This window comes from Maylandia zebra, linkage group LG17 (assembly GCF_041146795.1).
Source record: "Maylandia zebra isolate NMK-2024a linkage group LG17, Mzebra_GT3a, whole genome shotgun sequence".
NCBI classification, from domain to species: Eukaryota; Metazoa; Chordata; class Actinopteri; order Cichliformes; family Cichlidae; genus Maylandia; species Maylandia zebra.
The window spans coordinates 30,754,149-30,768,760 of record NC_135183.1 but is presented as its reverse complement, the minus strand read 5'-3'; the positions used below and the strand labels follow the sequence as shown (position 1 = coordinate 30,768,760).

The 14,612-nt window shown below is 39.4% G+C and overlaps 1 long non-coding RNA gene across 1 annotated transcript in view; it reads left to right on the top strand.

Annotated features, from left to right (window-relative positions):
• The first annotated feature begins 712 nt into the window (after positions 1 to 712).
• Positions 713 to 14,612, top strand: part of LOC143413209 (uncharacterized) — a 57,825-nt gene continuing 43,925 nt past the window's right edge. The window contains exons 1-2 of the long non-coding RNA XR_013093830.1: positions 713 to 856; positions 12,733 to 12,803. This is a non-coding gene — a long non-coding RNA (uncharacterized LOC143413209). The remainder of the gene's footprint in view (positions 857 to 12,732; positions 12,804 to 14,612) is intronic.

Here is a 14,612-nt window from a genome sequence, read left to right as displayed (position 1 = left end):
ATTCTCGAATCCTTAAATATCCCCTCAACCAATTTTTAATCCTCCCCTGTCTCTTCTGGGATTGATTTCCCTTATTAAAAAGATACCGATCAATAAATGATAAAGTCATTCACCAATGTTACACTGGAGCATCAATAAAATATGGAGTTGAATTGATTAAAAGATATGTTGATGGGCAGAAAATGAATGAAAAATGTTGTTCCTGAAATCTATCCTTTCTTTGGTGAATACTGCAAATTAAATATATTTGATTGACTGGATAGTTTTTTAAAATTGTGTAAAGTTTGATTCAGGGGAACCATAGTGCCTTTTTTAAAAACATTTTTATTAGTTAGTTTTAAGCATTAGTCCGTTCTTAAATAATCAGATTGTTAAAATCAGCCTCATGAGTTTCAGAAATTGGATTTTCTTAACCTTGGAGTACAGAAAACTCACCTTAGCCGATGAGTTTTGGATGCAATTTCAGTTCCAAGGCAACATACTTTGCAGCAAAGCTGAAAGTAATGATAAAAGCCTTGGTTTCTTTTGTCACCCTTGAGTTTGAGGGTGGTGTAGGAGAAAGGAAAGACAGAAAGGAGCAGGTTAGAAAAGGGGAGGAGTTGAAAGAGGAGGGGGAAAAGGATGGGGTGGGGGCAGCCGCATGGGCGGGAGGGAGGGGAGGTATGATAGTGAGAGGGGTTGAGACAGTAGCAGAGTGAGCCAGAGGCAGGGAGGAGGCAGCGAAGGAGCAGCTCTCCTCCTGAGCCTCCATCCCAGAGAAGACAGAGAGGGAGAAGACAGAGAGAAGTCGACAGTCCCGCCTCACCGGCGCGTCTCCTGCAGCTCCTGAAGTTAAAACCGAGACATCCGTTGTGAGGTACGTTGCCTCTCACTGCCTCCTTTTGTGCATCACCTCCTTTCATCTTTATCAAAACTGGCACTGGTGATGTTAAGTAGTGTGTGTGTGTGTGTGTGTGTGCAGAGATCCTGCCAAGTACAAGGCTTTTTCAGCAGCAGGTTGCTCTCTCTCTCTTTATATGTGTCTATGTGTGTGCCTGTGTGTGAGTGAGACTACATGGAGCACAATGGGGTGTGATTTATTATAATGTCAGAGGCAAGTCTGCTGAGATGTAGTTTCTCTTGACATTTGAACACTGATAACACTCCCTTCAATCAGAGTCCTTCTCGGCACACTGTGACCTATTGTCACAAAGGACACCGACAAGAGTTGGTTAGTTTAGAAACTTGACTCTGATGGTGCGTCTGCTTTCATCTTTTCTTCTTTCTACTGGCACACAACTGAGCAAAAACTGGGGGGAAAGGCTTGTTGGCTCTATTTCTTGTGAAGCTTGCTTTAAATGCTATTCTTTTGATAGGCGTTAATCTTTATTGGTTTAAAAGAGTCACGCTGATCATTTTTCACACTAATATAATGCCATGTTTGATTTGTGCTAAAAAGTAACAACAAAATTCAAAGTGCAAAAAAAAAAACCCCAAAGTGGCAAAACTACATCGTATCTAATGAACCCATCTTTGCTGTAACTCTTTCCCTGACCTAACTCTCTCTTCATTAGTGCCATTAAGGGTGGTCTAATGTTATCAGACACATTGGCTGTATTGATCTGCTGACCCGTTCCCAGTGGAGCAATAGCCCAGACGAGCTCCCAGTCTTAATCTTTTACTGTGCTTTTTATGCAGCGGATACCAGAGGAGAGGGGAGAGTTATTGAGTGCAATAGCGCAGGGATTGTCTTTGTGCAGATGTTATGATGTCATAGTAGCTGGACCTTGTCCTTCCTGGCTGTACAGGAGAACATGTTTTCACATTAATGAACAAAAGGGAACAAAAAGGAAGTCAAACAACAAAAAAAGAGGGGTGGGTGGTAGTTTGAAGATTCATCATGGACCACACAGCCTGTGACATGAGCCTGTGTTTTTGACATTGTGATATGGCAGAAATTGTGCTAAAGGGCTTAATGTGGGATGATGTCATTTATTTTCGGCTGCAAAATGCTGATGCTATTTCACAGCCAGAAGGTGGATTATGCTTTAAAATAGAGCCCCAGTTGATTATTTGTGTGTGTACATTTCTTTTTTCCCAACAAAGCATTCCTGGCTTTAGCAAATAATTCTGTAATCATCATAATTTACCCAGCCTCGCAGTAGCAAATAAGAGCTATTCACCAAGCTTTGTGCTGCTTTGCTCCAGCTTGCTGTATAATTTAGCGGCTTAGAATCCCTATTTTGTTAGAAGAAGTACCTCATTATTAATTTTCAATGAGCATCATAATGTTCTCTGCGTCATGTCAGCTCAGTTTTAAAATAACACTTTTGTCCTCTATGAGAAGATAGAGTGTGCGTTGCATAATACCTGTTGATAAGCCTTAAATAGGAGCGTTTCCCACTAAATAAATAAAATTTTAATTTGCTCATATTTATAACTTGGTAATTTCTTTCTGACTTAATCTATTAATCTTTTGGTCTAAACAGTGGGAAATAAAATATTGAAAAATGGGCATTAAAGTTTCCACAACCCAAGGTGATAACTCGGTTTGTGTTGACTGTTAAAAATCAAAGACGCTGAGCTTAAAAGGCTTATCAACTTTCACGATTGATTTTCTTATCGATTGCTGTCAGCTCCATCTATCCGCGCTCTTGCAAGTGTAGTCCTACAGTAGATGCATGTATTCATGTGCCCGTGGGCAGCATCTGCATATGTGTGGACGTGCTTGTGGATGGCAAAGAAAGTATATGGAGATCAATGCAAGCAGCTGTTCTCTCTACACTTCAAACGCTGCTCTGTTGTTGGCGCCGCAACGCTCCGGCAGGCCTCGCGCAAGGGGATCAAAGGCTAATGAGAAAGCCATCGCACAAACGCACCCGGCAGACCCATGAATATTGATACCGCTCAGGAGGGAGAGAGAGGGAGGCAGGGTATCTTCCCTTGCTCAACAGCATCCAGAAAAGTGTTTTTTTTTTTAAAAAGAAAAAAAAAACAAAACAAGAAGAGGGTGGGGGAGCGAGTGGGGGGTCCAAATGTACATCGGAAATGCTTTGGGGTTTAAACCATGCTAGAATAGGTGGACGACTGCTGAAGAGGTTGACGACAAACCTCCCCTAGAATGGGTAAAACGCTCGTGTTGCTAAAGCCGTCAATACTTTAACTTGAATTTCAATGAGCAGAACATTAAACTCCTACAACAACTCCCACGATAGAAACAACCAAATCTAAGAACTGCTAATATATCACCAGAAAAATCAGTGATGTTATATATATTTAAAACTCAAGCGAGATATATAATCTAAAACCGAATCCAAAAAGTCTCCTTTGCCTTTCTTTACTTGAGATAACATGAAAAATCCATCTCTAAGTAGCTGGAGTGGTGGACCAAAGCATTCTGCCTGTGCAAAGCTGTTGCTTCAACACATGCCACTGTGTTGTGCAGTGTACCACTGCCTGCAGGTGACATGTTCCCTCCATGTTTCTTACTGCAGGGTGGTTATTTGTCTAGCAGCACCTCCTGAGTGTCATTCCTTTGTTTCTCCTGCTGATCGATGGCTACATGGCATTTTAAAATTAGGTCCTTCTCCAGCATTCTCCTTCTGAACATCTTCCCCCGCCCCCTCTCTGGCTAAGTTTATAAAAAATAAATAACTAAAACAAGCCAAAGGTGACATTTAGGATTTTCGCCATCCACTAAATCCAGGTGAAGGTAAAGAACACAATGAAATGTTTTTCTTGCCGGTATGTCACTTCAGACCATTCCTGCTGTCAGCAGGCAGGCAAATAGACACTGGAAGGAGGACAAGTAAAGAGGCAGGCAGGCAGGCAGTCAGGCAGGGAGCGGGAGAGTGATGTAGCAGGAAGGCCGTCTACAGTATGTGGGCGACTGTGCTTCCATCTTGACTTGGGGTCGTAAATCAACTCTCCCCTCCGGGGCCTATCTCCCATTCTCAGACCTTCACAACAGCTTGTTCTCCAGCCTGTGACGGGAAGGGCTGTTGTCACAGCAGCTATCGATCGTGTGGGATGAGTTTGTCGGACCGGGGGATTTCACCCATCTGAGCGTGGTCACTGAAGTGTTCTGTCTTGTCTCTGTCTGTCTGTGGGCTACATGTTCTGTCGAATGCCAAGTCATTACGAGCTCCTGTCAGCTGAATCTCGCACAGTTTTGGTCCAAAATGTGAGCTGCAAAGTAAAAAGAAGGACTACAGATGTTTTGGGTGATAAAATTAGAATGCTTTATAGACTGGACCTTTTAAAGATATTTTCCTCAGTCTGCTAAAACTTCAATAGACTGCTAGGGGCAAACTATTTGATCTGCTTTCAGACTCAAATAGCCCCAAACTTATATACAATAAAAAATAGTTTAAAGCAAGAACAAGTAGTGTTAAGAGTTCTAATTTAACCACTAAAATGGTTTGCAGCCTTCCAGATATACCTATTGCTTTCAGCACATTGCATAAGAAACATTTGCTATGATGTTATGTCAAAAACATTAATGTATTATGCACAATGGTTTTGTATGGAGCAGACTTTTGTGTAATAACATGATGATGTAATGTCCGTGTGATGTCCACTCCAACAAGAGAACAGAATAAGAAATGCCGATGAAAAGGCAGATATGCGAAGGACAGTTATTCCCATTATCTGAACTGCTAACGGTGGCTAAAATGGCTGGAAAGCAACTCTTATCACCACCAGCAGCAGCAAGCCTCGATAGAAATCATGTTAGGCTGCAAAGAAAACCAACAAACAAACAAACAAGCAAAGCAAGAGTAGATTTGCAGCACTGGAGACAGTGCTTGGAGTGAAGGAATAAATAAATAGGAAAATTACATTGGCATTAGATAGCATACATTAATGGCAATAAGTGGACAGAAATCAGATAAAAAAAAGTAAAAAAGCTTTGCTGTTTATTTCTTTTTTAACTTCTTTATTTGTTTTTAGTGTTTACCCATTTATGTGTATTTAATATTACAGAAGGCTAATGTGACGTGTAACAATAAGTTAGAATAACATTATATTTTTAAAAATTATTGCCCGCTTAGGGTGAGGGCTTACAAAAATAATTCAGTTACTGTTTATGATTGCCACGTCACAGCTGTCTGCCAAACTGTTTACTGGTCAATTTCAGATCATCTGTTAACTGTTTATTTAACTTAGGGTCACTGGAGCCAATCCCAGCTGTAATAGGGAAGGAGGCAGGGTACGCCTTGGACAGAGCGCCAGTCCATCACAAGGCCAACAGAGGCAGAAGGAGCAAACACTCTCACATACACACCTACCGACCACTGAATCACCAGTTAACCTAACAAGCGTTTCATTGCTGTAGGAGGACACAAAGGCCCGAGCTGCAAGCCAACAGTACTAACCACACCACCACCCCAAGCTCACTACAAATCCAGCTACACAAACACTTTCTGGTTAAAGATTATTGATTGAATTTGTAGATACATTTTGCACATTCGGGTTGCAGTTAGTCAATTAGCATTCCTTAGCATATAGTACACACTGGAAACTAGCAGTAGCTAGCCTGAATGTTTTCAGGCACCTCTAAAACTTATAAACGTTACGTCTTCATATGAGGTTCATATCTTAGGAAAGCTTTACTATGTGCAATACCACGCCTAGTACCAGTACTTATGTAAAAGGTATGTGGCAAAAACTGCTTTTAGACATTTTGACCATTGATGTTAGTGGTTAAGGGAGATTTTATAGAGAGAAGAACCTTCCTCTGCTGCTAATTTACATATTTAAGAGGTTTAATGGTGGTCCTTGATAGTCTTAGCACTTTAACACTTAACATGTACTTTACTAATCATCTTGGGGTTTTTTTTGATTGCTTTCATGCATTTTGCAGATATTTTTGATATTGTTTGGTTTTACCAGTACCTCTATGTTTAATCTTATCCTTTAGTCTGCTGTCTGATTGTTATGTCTGGGCAAAGCAATTCTGCTTTTAACCCCACCAGTTTTTAAAAAAGGGGTTTTTTTTGCCTGTCCCATTTGGTTCTTTAGCCGTCAGAATTGTTGTCTGAAGGCCAACAAGGATACCCAATGGATTTACTTTACCAAGTGGATCATCACGGCCTTGCCGTATTGGTCCATTCGATCGACCTTTGTTGTTATTATTTATTTTATTTTATTTTCAGTTGTTACAGATGGGACAGACATGAGTGAGGGATAGGAAAGGGAGAAAGAAAGATGAAGGAAAAGAAAAACAGAGGGGAAGAGGGACAGTGAGAAAGGGCACTTAAAAAGAGAAAGAGAGAGAAAAAAAACCTCCTGGATCACCTGTTGAGAGAAAAAGAAGAGAAAACAAGCAAAAAAAAAGAGAGCAACATAATAAACACAACACCATCACATTAATCTAGCTAAGTGTAGCAGCAGTAAATGCTAAATATTGAATGTTGTGGTGCAGCACGCAGGACCGACAGCACACAATGTGCTTTGAGGTAGCAGCCAAGAAAGGTGTAGTTTATGTCATTGGACAGTGAAAACCCGTGTGCACACCTGTGTGGATCAGCGCGCTTGTATTCAAAAGTTTTCCCCATGTAACGGTCTGCTAGAGGGTGTAGGGAGCCATAGCCCTGTGCCCCAGGGCATGAAGCAGGCATGGAGGAGATCCAGGCCCCAGACATCCAGAGGCCCCAGAGTGCGAGAGCCCAAGGAGGCCCACCGGAGGGGCATCCGTGCCACCCTCCTGGGAAGAGCTGAGGAGAGCCCCAGACGAGGGGTCACCCAGCAGCCACGGAGCAGAAGCCAGAGGGGATTGCACTGGCCGGCTCTGCCGGCAGCCAGCTATAACCTCACCAATTTAAGAAGCTCTGGATATTTTCAGTCAACGATTGGCAAACAAGCTACAATGACAGCGTTTTATGTATGTATTTAATATTTATTTATTTCTCCATTTTCCTCCCAAAGCAATAATTTAGATTTAATGTATTACTATTTTTTGTTGTTTTAAATATTCAAATTAAAGAAAAAAAATTATTAAAATGCTATTTAAAACAACGATTTTTTTAAATTGATACTCAAATGAAATGGGTATCCCGAAATCTTTGGGCTGGGACTATTTTTCAGGCATCTGGTCAAGATTTCAGGAAATAATTTCAAGACTGTATTGGACAAACAATTGGCATCATGTTGTTTAATGACCTTTAGAGGTGCTATTAAACAGCTTTTGTTACTACAAGATAAAAAATGTTGCTGCCTACTGTGTTAGACTTTATACTAAACTCAGCTAAGCTAAACAGTTTCATGCTATAGCCTGATATTTTTAGGATAAATTCAACAAAACTCATTTAAAAAACATTTTTTAACTGTTAATATACCTTTTAATGTTAAAGTTTTAATCTTCGTTTATTGCTCAATTTTAAGATCTCTGAGGAGTTTACATTCATCCTAGCTTTAAGTTTTAATGTACTTTGTTAATTCATTTTGTGTGGATAATGTAAAACCTGGTGAAAAAAAAAGAACATACACAACACGTTTCAATTGTCAGGAATTATTCATCAGCACATGATCAAAAATTATTACTGGTTTTTGGTCTTAAAACTATGTAAATACAACCTTAGATGTACTACAAAATAGGTATCTGAAATAGTATCTGAAAAATTAAGTTCACTCTTACCTTAGGAAGCTAAGTATCAGCCAGGTGCCACTAATCAATCTTCAACAACATCATCACTGTGTGAGCAGCTCTATAAAAGCAGAAGATCTGAGAGCATTCAGGTCTGTGTAACACAACACCACGGAGGTAAAGACATCAGCAATGTATCTGCAAGAAGCAACCAATATTGGAAGGGTTAAAAGACCATTTCCAAACAATTTTAAGTCTCCAAAGTAAATTATTAAAGATTCAAATGTGACGCCATCTAGCCAACAGCTAAAGCTTGGTCTGAATTGGCTCATACAACAAGACAGCAATAAATCTACAAGAGAATCGCTGAAAAAGTAAATAATCAAGGTGCTGCAATGACCCAGTCAAGGTCCAGAGAGCCGTGCATTAATGATAGCCCGCTAACCTCAGTGAACTGAAGCAACAAAAGTCCTGCCCAGTGATGTGAGAGGGTTATACAGAACACAAAATACTGTTAGACTACTGTTAGTATACATTCTCATCCCAACGTGTAACAAACTGACGAATGTGACAAATCGTCAGTATGCTACGTGTTCGGAGGCATGAGAGCTATAAATGTGTTTTATGTGTGACATGAAAATCAACCTAACAAAGTACGTTTAAAATTGTTCACTTTCAGATCTTGAATCGCTTTGGAAAACACTATTTGATAGAGTTAAGGTTAGGGTTAGGGCTGGAGCCTCTGCTCTAGGTGTGTCTTAATGCCACGAGTGGCTTTCTATTGGTTTCAATTGATAACCCAGAGCTTTCATAAGGGCGTAGAAGGGTACTTTTTGCCTTACTATGAGACACCTAGGGGCGTGACAAATTGTTGGTATGTTAAGCACTGGGAATGATAGTGCTCTGTAGTATAAGTTATTGCTGCTAAAGGTGATTCTACCAGCTTTTGAATCATAGGATATACCTAATATTTCCTAAACGGCTTCTGAATTTTCCCTAAGTTTTTGGTAAATAAATATTGACATTGTGTACTATATCATTTTGTATTTACTGAATATAAAACCTGGTGAGAACTGGATGAGTTTTATTATGTCTTGATATGGCCTTAGAATTGAAAGAAAGTGTTTTTGTGAGTTTTTTATGACAGTTAAGTTTCATCAAATGTTCCTTGGTGATGGTTCCTACTGATGTGTAGCTTACATAAGAGATAACCATCGGCTTTGCTAAACTAAAACTTGATACTTAAAACAAGGATACCATAAAAACTCTCTACATTAAATCTGTTTCTAAACTATATAATAATGAAAACACCAACAAAATTAATGAATATGCAAATGTCAAAAGAAAGAACGCACTTACAGCATGTTTGTAGAAGCAAACCTATTAATTATTCACTAAGACAACTATTTGTAGTAAAAAGCCCCTGTGGATTCACTGTTTACTATGCTACAGTGCATATGTTAATGCATATCAGATGATGTTCAGGCGCCAATGAATGTTATGCTGAGACAGTGTGTATCAAAGTGAACCCGATGCAGAGGGGTGAAACCGTGAATAAGTCTCATTATGTGCAGATTCTGTGATCCATTTGACCTGTAAAGCAAGTAAACAAAGCTCATGATGCTCTAAGAAAGCCTTAAAACAAAATGACATGGTGATGCAACACCCTGACTTCATTGATTCTGTGCTGTGGCTACATCTTTATTTTCTTGGTATGTCCCCTGCTGGAGTTCGTACATGGTGAGAATGACATTATGTTTCAATGAGTGCTGTGGTGAAAAATTTCAAAGTTCAATCAAATGCAAATTCAATTTATGAACAGTGCTCCTAAAAAATAACATTGTATACCAACGGATCTCCGATAGTATTCTCACCAAAGTCAAACTACTTTAAAACCAAGTAGTTAAAATATTCACCAGCGCTCTTTTCACTCTTTGAAAGCCAATTAGGTGAAGGTTTCATGGAAATCGGGGACAGCATTTGATCTCCTGATGTCATTTTGAATTCAAGAGGGAATAAATTACACAAATTCCAAAATTAAAAAGCCCATTCCTCCACCTTTCCCTGTCAGATCTCCTGTCACTTATCCAGATAAAATCTACAATTAGGTGATTTTTTTTTTCCACACTTTGGTTATTTGACAAAAGCTTGCACCAATTTAAATGCGTATTTGATTTATGGTAGCAGATGCTAAAGCGTAATCAAAAGTGCAATTTAAAATGAGTTTTAAGTGTCTGAAGAAAAGCACATCAACACAACAGTCCCTACATTACAGAAAAATGAATTCAATCTCGATGGCCATGGACGAGTCATGTAAATGACAACGCACTGAAACTGATAATAGAAGTAATATTGCGCCACCATGTCACCAGTGCTTCCATATTCTTTGTCCTCGGGCAGTTTCAGAGTGTTTCTTCATCTTGTTTCCTCCCCCTGCGAGCCTAGTTTGTGAAACACCACCGTCGCTGCACACAAGAGCACACCCACTCAACCTCCAGCCTGCTGAGAGCACTTGAAAGCAATTTTCTTTTAATCAAGTTCACTATAAAAGCCCCTCTGATGCCAACCTGAGCAACACTACCATTTTGGTTTTTTTTCCCAGCTCCATCCATTGATTTCTTTATGAGCAATATGAAATGCTGTTTACCTCAGAAAGAGAATTTGCAGAGTTTATTGCTCTTTCTGGACAGATGCAAATGGTGTTGCGCTGTTGGATGGTTTCAAATTTGAAATAGTTTTAAAGGTCTGCAGCACTTATTTTCATCACCTTTTCTGAAAATGTCTATAAGCGCAGAATAAATTTGAGTCTACTGAAATTTACTGAAGCCTAAAAATATTCTGTGGAAAAGATTTTCCATAAATAAACCAGCAAATGTTTGACTCTGTTAATTAAAGAGATACTGAAAGAACTGCAACTGTATCCATTTTATTGCTGTATGTGGTCGGGTTGGCCTAAAAATAACTGTTTAAAAAACAGATAACAGGCCTAAAACAGAGGTTTACAGAGGAGATCACTCTTGGAATTTCTTGGTGGAATCATTAAAGATGTAAACACTTTAAATGTGCTATAATTGTGGAATTTTATGAGTTAATGTGTTTTTAAAGGGGATCTATCATACTTTTCTTTATTATCTGTCACATATACACCGGTTCAGTGGTGGATGCTCTCATTAAACAGGGCAAATGTTTTAAATTATGAAATCACCGCATGCACTAGTAGTCCATTTGAGCCAAAAGCTGATCTTAATGTTCAAGTTTATAGATGTTTTTTACCTGTGGATATCAAAGATCCAACATAGCTGATTTAAATGGCTAAATGAACTCCTCGACATGTCTTGAAGATCTCCAGAGTCCTGGTAACGAACTAATCATCTGATTCAGGTGTGTTGACCCAGGGTGATATCTAAAACCTGCAGGACACTGGGCGTTGAGGCCTGGTGTTCCCCACCCCTGCCTTATATGGTCATCTCAGGCACGTAGCTTTCACTGCCCCACCCACCTGCTGTTCAAACCAGTCAGACAATTAGAAGAAATTTGGTTAAATGAGGGGGAGGCCACAAAGGGAAAGGAGCCAAAGCAGCCTTGTTCAGGAACTGTGCCAAGGCACAGTTAAAAAATTTGGAACTACCCTCCATGTAAGTCCACTCTAGTAGAGTTCAAGAATAAAAAATATGGAGGTGAAAAAGTGCCCAACAGATCAATCTTAATAAAAGAGAAAATCCTAATCCTGGAAAAGCTTTTTAAACACTCTCAGATGATTTATGTGAAATTACTCCAAAATTGCATTTATAGTAATTGTAATTCTACTAAATGTGATTATGCTTGATATTTTTTTTTTTTTTTTTTTTTTTTTGCGCACACTCAGTTTGAACTCTTCTTAAGCACTTTCAGCACTTGTGCCTCCTCTTGATGTCCTCGGAGGAAATAAGTTTCTGCTGTATTAAATTAGTAAAGAACATATTGTAGAACCACTTAACAGTCACTGACCTTGAAAGCGAAGTGCATATGAATGTTTCCCTGCTGCATTGGTAATTCAGGCGCCGTTTCAACAAGAGCACCTTGTTTGACACATTGCAGATGTGTGTCCAAGTGCTTCAGCGTGGCATCAAATGACAAGTGACAAGCAAGCAAGGAAACATCAGTAATTATTCATGCATTTTCTAGGACCTGCAAGTAAGGTGATCTGTTGATTTTGTTAACAGAACACGGCAAAAATGTTGCAAATGTGGCCTTTCAGACTTTGACTTTTAATCTTTAATGTGCGCCTTCATCGGAGAACTAAAGAAGAAACTGTCAAAATGTAGCAGAATGTGGCAGTATTTTTTTTTTTTTTTTTTCAGGCCACATGACTATTGTAAACCCAGAAGTCCCTCTTTTGGCATTACTTGGTCTTCACCAATTTCTGTGAAAAATATTGTTGTTTAAGCTAAAGCCATTATACTTATTTTCTTACATACTGTACATATGTGGGGTACTGATGGATGCTCATGTGGTCAGCAGATAGATAGATAGATAGATAGATCGATCTTCTGCATAGATGATCATGTCAGACACCCAGTGCACCAAGATAAAATAAAGAAGGATTATTTTGCACTGTGAGTAATACAAAACTAGTTTCCCAAGAAACTAAATATAGAGTGTACATGCAGGTTAATCTTTTGTGTTTTCTTGCTGTAAATAATGCACACCAGGTTTAGTGGAGCTGTTCAATGCAAACGGCTACCTGCTTCAACCAAAATGCAAACCAAGATAGGATGATTTGATTCTTTGTTGTCATAAAAACACTCTTTAGAGCTGCTTTTGTTAAAATGTTACACTATTTGAATTTGTGCAATTTGCCATTCTTTGCCAGAAGATGTTTATGTGTAGTTCATATTTTAGTTCAAAGCATATAATCACCTCATTAGCCAAGATGAACTGCATACACTGTATAGGCGCAGAAGAAACGTAGCAAAAGCCTAACTCACTGTCTACCTAAAGATTTCCTGTCATGTTTGCTTAAACTCTGAAGACTGTTTCCTAAAAATTATTAAACAGAAACACCAGCCTTGCAAAGATTTCAACCTCCGGGCTAAAAGCTTCTACCCAAAAAAAAATAATAATTTAGTTTGACGAGAATGAGAATAGTGTGTGCTTGGTGTTGAATTTTCTTGCAATTTTTTTTGCAGGTCAAGCGTACACGATGTACTAAGAGAGTTTGTGACTGAACCTGAAAAGACTGATCATCCTGAACACACAGGTGAGTCTCACTGTTCTTGCTGTCTCCTAATAACAAGGATCCTTGAAATGATGGATGGTAGTACGAAGTTAACATCAGACATTGTGAAGTGTGAGCAATGCCTGGATGATAAGTCAAGTAATCCCTCAGAATATTTATAGTGTTTTATACCAGAAGGGATCTGACATTTTTATTACATTGATTCACCTCCATGTAATCTACTGGAACAGAAACATGATTAAAATTTAAAAATCAATCATGCATTTGCCATTTACAGACGTCTGCATGGCGTCAGGGCAAAAACACATCAAATAAGTGAAAAAGACGAGTCTCAGAGATCAATACTCGAACTATTCTTGTCTTTGAGTTAGCTGGACTCTTCTTTCTATGAATTTTAAAGTTAAACACGTGTAACCATCAGAGAAGCTGCGCCATTTATCCATATCCTTCGCCTGCAGCAGTCACTTCCATAAGGAAAACATGTTGTGCCCATACTGCACTGAAGCCATTATCAGGTCTATCCCTGAGAACAAAGTGAATTCAGCCTGCAGAGACACAAAGTCTGTAAGAATAATGATTACTTCCTACGACATATACCTTTTGCAAAGTGCACATTTTCTCGGAATATATAAAACAATCCATGCATAGGTGCCCATACCAAACCAACTCTGGCATAAATAAATAAATGAGAAGTTACATGATCAAATTAAGTAAATGAAATGACTCAGTGGCTGCCCTGCATAATGAAACACTATTATAAGGTATTGAAAGTATTGCAAAGGCAATGGTGCTGAAGTCTTTGCCAAGCAATAAACTACTTATCAGGAGAAAACAGAGTTAGCAAGAACTATTGTCGCTTTTAGAAAGCATGAAAAGACAGCCTAATGTGTTTTAATGAAACTCTAAGAAAGAACCACTTTAAACTTTAAAGGGTAGTTTAAGCAGTAAAATGAGAAATGAAATAAGTCCTGAAATATCTTTATATTGCTTTCTAAAGTGCACTGGCTGTGCAGCAGAACTTTGTGAGGGTGTGGAAAGCACACACGTTAATAGCTACATTTCCTTGACTTTTTCTATTTTCAGATTCAATCTTCTATTTTCAGGGGGGAGCTGCACCGGTGTAGAAAGCCGAGGTGATTACTTTCGGTATCTGTTTGTATCAGATAATAATAATAATGATGATGATGATGATGATGATGATGATGATATCTGGAGCTTAAGATGCAACAAAAACACTGCGTTATGCAGAGTTCACCTTCCAGTCTGTGTTAATGAGATGACTCCTGCACCCATATGCTGCTGTTTAATTTGCAGAAACCTGCATGCTGCCGGTATGAAGATGGTCAGTGCAGTCATTGTGTGCATTATAGAATATATGCAGCTTTCGACGCTGAGTATGCCACTAGTGAATGTCTGAATGTCCAGCTGTGCGGCGAGCTCATCCTCCCTGAGGTAGTTACGCGGGAAAGGATGATGCAAGTGGAGCAAAATATCCGCATTACCGACACAGCCTTAAATGCTGTGTTTTGTCACATTTTTAATGATCGTGCCCTCACTAAGCTCAGGTTGCGACGTATCAGCGCTGACCCTCGTGGGCTGAGCTCTGGTAACACCTTCCAATCTGTGTTAATGAGATGACTCCACTCCGTCTACGGGTCACGGTGATATTTACAGAAACCGTTGTAGCGGCAGAGATCCGCGCCTCCCTGCGGTGCGTCCTCGCCTCATTTGCATAGCTTTCAGACTTCCCTTCCTCACTCTCCCTGTTTCATCGCTCTCGCTGTGCTCCTCCGTGATCGACAGGCTCCTTCACACTTCTCTCCAGTTTGT